The sequence below is a fragment of the Rhinolophus ferrumequinum genome, chromosome X, assembly GCF_004115265.2.
Source record: "Rhinolophus ferrumequinum isolate MPI-CBG mRhiFer1 chromosome X, mRhiFer1_v1.p, whole genome shotgun sequence".
Lineage (NCBI taxonomy): Eukaryota > Metazoa > Chordata > Mammalia > Chiroptera > Rhinolophidae > Rhinolophus > Rhinolophus ferrumequinum.
This window is the reverse complement of record NC_046284.1, coordinates 71,762,149-71,768,148: the sequence shown is the minus strand read 5'-3', so window position 1 is coordinate 71,768,148 and position 6,000 is coordinate 71,762,149.

The following is a 6,000-nucleotide window of genomic DNA, read 5'->3' as shown; positions in this document are numbered from 1 at the left end:
AAGAAACAGGAGGGATATCTTGGTTGTGGAGGTCCCACTAAAGAGCAAGGGGTCCAAGTATCCTGCAAGACTCCCCAGCTCAGAGAACCAGTGTCAGGAGGAAGAGTCCCCACAACAGCTGGCTGGTAAAATCAGGAGAGATTTGGTCTGGGTGAGACAGAAGGCTGCTGTATACCCAGGTGTCTTCTTAAAGGGCTTGATCACAGATTCACTCACTCACAAACATGTGCCATGAATTCCAGAAAAGGAAAACAGCACCAAAAGGACCAGGGACATTCAAGGAGGAACTGAATTGTCTGCATTTAGGGAAAGGGCTGAGTGGATGCTCTATCAAGGACTAAAGTGCAGAACAGCTGGCAGGAGCCATTGGACCTTACCCTTCAACCACCCAGTCTGCAAGTGCAAGCAAGCACCAAGTCTGCGTCTCCATTAACCAAGTTAACACAGCTTTTGTCTCACACTGCTGATACTCTGAGACCTCTCCACATCCAATTCATCTACCATGCCAGAACCTCTTTCAGAGGATAATCCAAATAAAGGAATATCCTGGGCTCATGCTTTTGACTGTCCTAAAATTTCTCAAAGGTCCACAAATACCAAACAAGCCACAGCTGGCCTCAGCATGCTCTGTACCTCTTGTTAAGTGACCCCAAGACTGGCACAGGTGGCACTTGGCCTTGGTTTATAGCATACCACCTTCAGGGACCTCCAAGCTTAGCACAGGCAGCTACCAACCACAGATCACCTTGAAGATCCTACCAGGTAGCTTTGGGCTAGACATAGGCAGAGGTTGATCTAGGCCTATATCTGAGTCCCTCCTAAGAGGTCCCAGAACCAGCATACCTGGTGACTGACATCAGACCACACCAAAGCACCATCCAATTAGCTCTGGAAACAACACACCCAAAGGGTGGACTTGGCAGGCATCTGAGCCCCACTAAAATGAATCATGCTGCATGGGGTCAGATCCCACACAAGCTTTTCCACTAAAGTCATGGCCAGCTCTCACAGCCATTCAGCCTGAAGATCAATCCCAGCCACTAACATACCAATAAGAATCAAGGCTCAACTACAACAGTAAAGCACACAAAATCTACACAAGTGACACCCCTGGAGCACTCATATCCGGTGAAGAGGGAGACTTTACCACTCAGCCCCACAGGACACCTACTACATAAGGCCACTCTGCCAAGACTGGGGCACATCACAAATCTACCAAATACATAAACACAAACACAGAGAGGCAGCCAAAATGAGGAGAAAAAGAAACATGTCCCAAATGAAACAACAAGACAAAACTTCAGAAAAAGAAGTTTAAAAATGGAGGCAAGCAAAATACCAGATGCAGAGTTCAAAACACTGATTACAAGAATGTTTAATGAACTTAGAGAAAAAAATAGATGATCTTAGTGAGAACTTCAACAGAGATATAGGAAATATTAAAAAGAGGTAGAAAATATGAAAAAGAACCAATCAGAAATGAAGAATATAATAACTGAAATGAAGAATATTTAGATGGAATTGACAGCACATTAGATAAAGCAGAGGATCAAATCGGTGATTTGATGATAAAGTAGCAGAGAACACCCAATCAGAACAGCAACCAAAAAAAAAAAAAAGAAAGAAAGAATTAAAAAAAAAATGAGGATAGTTTAGGGTACCTCTGGGACAACATCAAGCATAACGAACAATTGCATCATTGAGGTACCAGAAGGAGCAGAGAGAGAAGGAATTAAAAATCTATTTGAAGAAATAATGACAGAAAACTTTTCTATAACTTGGCAAAGGAAATAGACATATAAGTCCAGGAAGCACAAAGTCCCAAGCAAGATAAACCCAAAGAGGTTCACATCCAGACACATCCTAATTAAAATGTCAAAGGTAAAAGGCAAAAAGAGAATCCCAAATGCAGCAAGAGAAAAGCTGATTTCTCAACAAAAATTTTTCAGGCCAGTGGGGATTGGCAAACAATATTCCAAGTGATGAAAAGCAAGGAACTACAATCAAGATTATGCTACCCAGCAATGCTATCATTTAGAATTGAAGGAGAGATAAAGAGCTTCCCAAACAGAAAAAAGCTGAAGGAGTTTATAACCAACAAACCAGTATTACAAGAAATGTTAAAGGGACTTTTTTTTAAGAAAAAGAATGAAAAAATAAAAAATATGAACAAGAAAATATCTCAAAGAAAAAAAAACAATGACTAAAGCAAACATAATGAAAGTAATAGTTCAACCAACATTAGAGCTAATACAAAGGTTAAAAGGCAAAAATAAGAGATCATGTGTAATTACAACAGTAAATTAGGAGATAAACTCACACTAAGTAAAGTTAATAACAAAAACATAAACATGGGTCAGTTGAGTAAAATGGTAGTGATTACAGAATATGTTCAAACTTAAGGGACCATCAATTTAAAGTAGATTGCTATAAACATAACTTGATATATATGAAACACATGCTAACAACAAACCAAAAATATATAAGAGTTACACAAAAAATAAAGAGGAAGGAATCCAAATACAGAACTACAGGAAATCAACAACATATAAGAAAAGAGAACACGAGAATAAAAAAAGGAACAGAGAAGAACTATGAAACAATGAGAAAACAACTAATAAAATGGCAATAGTTACATTCCTATCAAAAATTACTTTAGATATAAATGGATTAAATGTTCCAATCAAAAGTAAAATAGATAAAGTGGTACATATATACAATGGAATATTACTCTACCATAAAACAGAATGAAGTTGTAACATATTTGTGATGACACAGATGGACCTAGAGGGTATTGAACTAAGTGAAATAAGTTGGACAAAGACCAATACCATATGATGTCACTTATATCTAAAAATAATAACAAATAAATAAACAAACAAGCAAGACAGAAACAAACTCATAGATACAGAGAACAAATAATGGTTGCCAGTTGGGAAGGGGCTTGAGGGGCTGGATCAAAGAGGTAAAGGGATTAAGAAGTACAAATTGGCAGTGACAAAATATTTATGGGAATGTAAAGTAGAGCTTATGGAACATAGCCAGTAATATTGTAATAAATATATGATGTCAAGTGGGTGCCACTTTGTAAATTATATGTAAAGGGGTGTCACTTTGTAAATTATGTGTCTAACCACTATGCTGTACACCTGAAACTAATACAATATTGAATGTCAACTGTAATTGAAAAAGTTTTAAAATCAAGTCTATATTATGGTATTAATACCATAATTTTGAGCAAGTTTGAATAGAAAAAATATTTTAAGATACCTGCAATGGCTATCATATGATTTAAAAATATCTGTGATTTCTATTTTAGCTAAAGCTACAAGTATAAATTATTGCCTATATTTTCAACATTGCAAAATTTTAAATTAATAAAAATGAAGATAAAATTTTTCAGCAAAAAAATAAAATGCATGCATACCTGGAATAAAACCCACTTGATCATGCTGTATAATGCTTTGACTGTGCTGTTGAATTCAATTTGCTAATATTTTGTTAAGGACGTTTACATCTACATTCGTCAGATACATTGGACTGTTTGTTTTTTCCTGCTTGTACTTTTCTAATCTGGCTTTGTTATCAGGGCAATTGTAGCCCCATAAAATGATATTAAGAATGTTTTTTTAATCTTCTATAAATGTTTGGTAGAATTCACCAGTGAAACCATCTTGTCCTTGGCTTTTACTTATTGGAAGGTTTTTGTTGTTGTTTATTTTTTAACTCTACTATATTTATTGGGGTAGCATTAGTTAGTAAAATTATATAGGTTTCAAGTGTACAATTCTATAATACATCTTCTATATATTGTATTGCGTTTTGTTTTTTTTTTTCAATCTTAGTTGCAGGGGGTGGAGCCCACCATCTCTTGCGGGACTCGAGGAGTTGAACCGGCAACCTTGTGGTTGAGAGCCCACTGGCTTATGTGGGAATCGAACTGGCAGCCTTTGGAGTTAGAAGCACGGAGCTCCAACTGCCTGAGCCACTGGGCCGGCCCTGTATTGTGTTTTAATCACCCTGAGTCAGTTCTCCTACCATCACCATATATTTGACCCCATTTACCCACTTCTGCCATCTACCCTCTCCCTTACACTCTGGTAACAACTAAACTGTTGTCTGTGTCTATGAGTTTTTGTTTGTTTGTCTTGTTCATTTGTTTCTTTCAGTTTTATATCCCACATATGAGTGAAGTCATATGGTTCTCATTTTTTTTTGTCTGAGTTATTTCACTTAGCATGATAATCTCAAGATCCATCCATGTTGTTGCAAATAGAAGTATTTTATGTTTTCTTATGGTTGAGTAGTATTCCATTGTATATATGGACCTTATCTTGTTTATCCAATCATCTATTGAAGGACGCTTTAGTTTTTTCCATATCTTGGCCACTGTGAATAATGCTGCAATAAGCATAGGAGTACATATAGCTTTACAGATAAATGTTTTCAGATTTTTGGGGGTAGATTTCCAGAAGAGTGATTGCTGGGTAATATGGTAATTCTATTCTTATTTTTTTTAGGAACCTCCATACTTTTTTCCATAGTGGCTATCCCAATTTACATTCCCACCAGCAGTACATGAGGGTTCCTGTTTCACCACAACTTCTCCAGCACTTGCTATTACTTGTCTTGTTGATATTAGCCATTCTAACAGTTGTGAGACAACAGTTTAGTGATTGCCACAGGCTAAGCGGGGGAGGGACTTGTTAGAATTGTTTAAAGGATGTCAAGTATACGGTTATGGAAGGAGAACTGATTCTGGGTGATGAACACAGAATGCCATATATAGATGATGTGTTATAGAATTGTACACTTGAACCCTTATATAATTTTACTAACCAATGTCACCCCCAATAAATTTAATAAAATTTAAAAAAGATAGTGATGGACATAATAAATAAAAATAAATAAATAAATAAATAAATAAATAAGTTAATTAATTAATAAAATAGTTTTAAAAAATCTCAGGAATTGTACATCAGAGGGCAGATCAGTGTACATTTACCTGCCACCATCTCTCACTTCTAGAAGGAGCAACCATTCACATACTGTGTCTTGCTTAGATTTATTCTATTTTAATTTGTGGCTCAAATGGGTAATTACACCTTCTTACAGACCTTTTTAATAGCTATAATCATTAGTCCAAAAGGGCATATACCGTAACACTGCCAAGCAGATTGGTTCCCTAGAAATATTCAAAATGAAGCTAGCTTGAGTTGAGTTTCTGTTATATACAGATACCTGACCAATACTGAACCACATTGTTTAATCTAATACAAGTGTCCAAGTTGTGTTCATTGAAAATTTGTTTTATATTGATATATTTTCAAAACCATAACATATATTTTTCTGTATATTATAGTACATGGCTTTCCTTATACTGTGGTTTGGACACAATATCCCATTAAGATGTTTAATCAATACTAATATCATATGACTCTCCTAATTTCAGCTTTAAGCCTGTTAAAACAATCAAATTTGCAAATAGTTTCATAATCTTTTTCTAATGTTTGTTTTATAAGGAATTCCTCTGGCCAAGAACTTCCAGACCCAATACAGTTAACAGCAACAACAAAAATGTTTGTTTGCTTGTTTTCAAAATATGAGTCAAGACCTATGTCTTTCAAAATTGGAATTTTAATGTATTTGTGAAACTTGGAAATAATTTGATAAATATAACAAGACTAAAGATTTTTATTATTTTGTTTTGTTTTTAAGATGGAGGGTGCTTTGGAGCAACACCCTGAAACATACTATCTGATAAAACATTTCTTCGGGGTACACACAATATTAGGAAGAATTCAGTTTTATCTTGCTTCAACTGATACTAATTTTCTACAGCAAAGTACTTTCCAGAGAGTCAAGAAGTTAGTAAAAATGCAACCAGTAGTAATAATCAGATCCTGTTCAATCTATGAAACCTGGTTACAGCGGTATTAATTATAATTTAGTTTCACTCTTGGAACATACAGACTGCACTTTCTTTTGAACCTTAAAGCA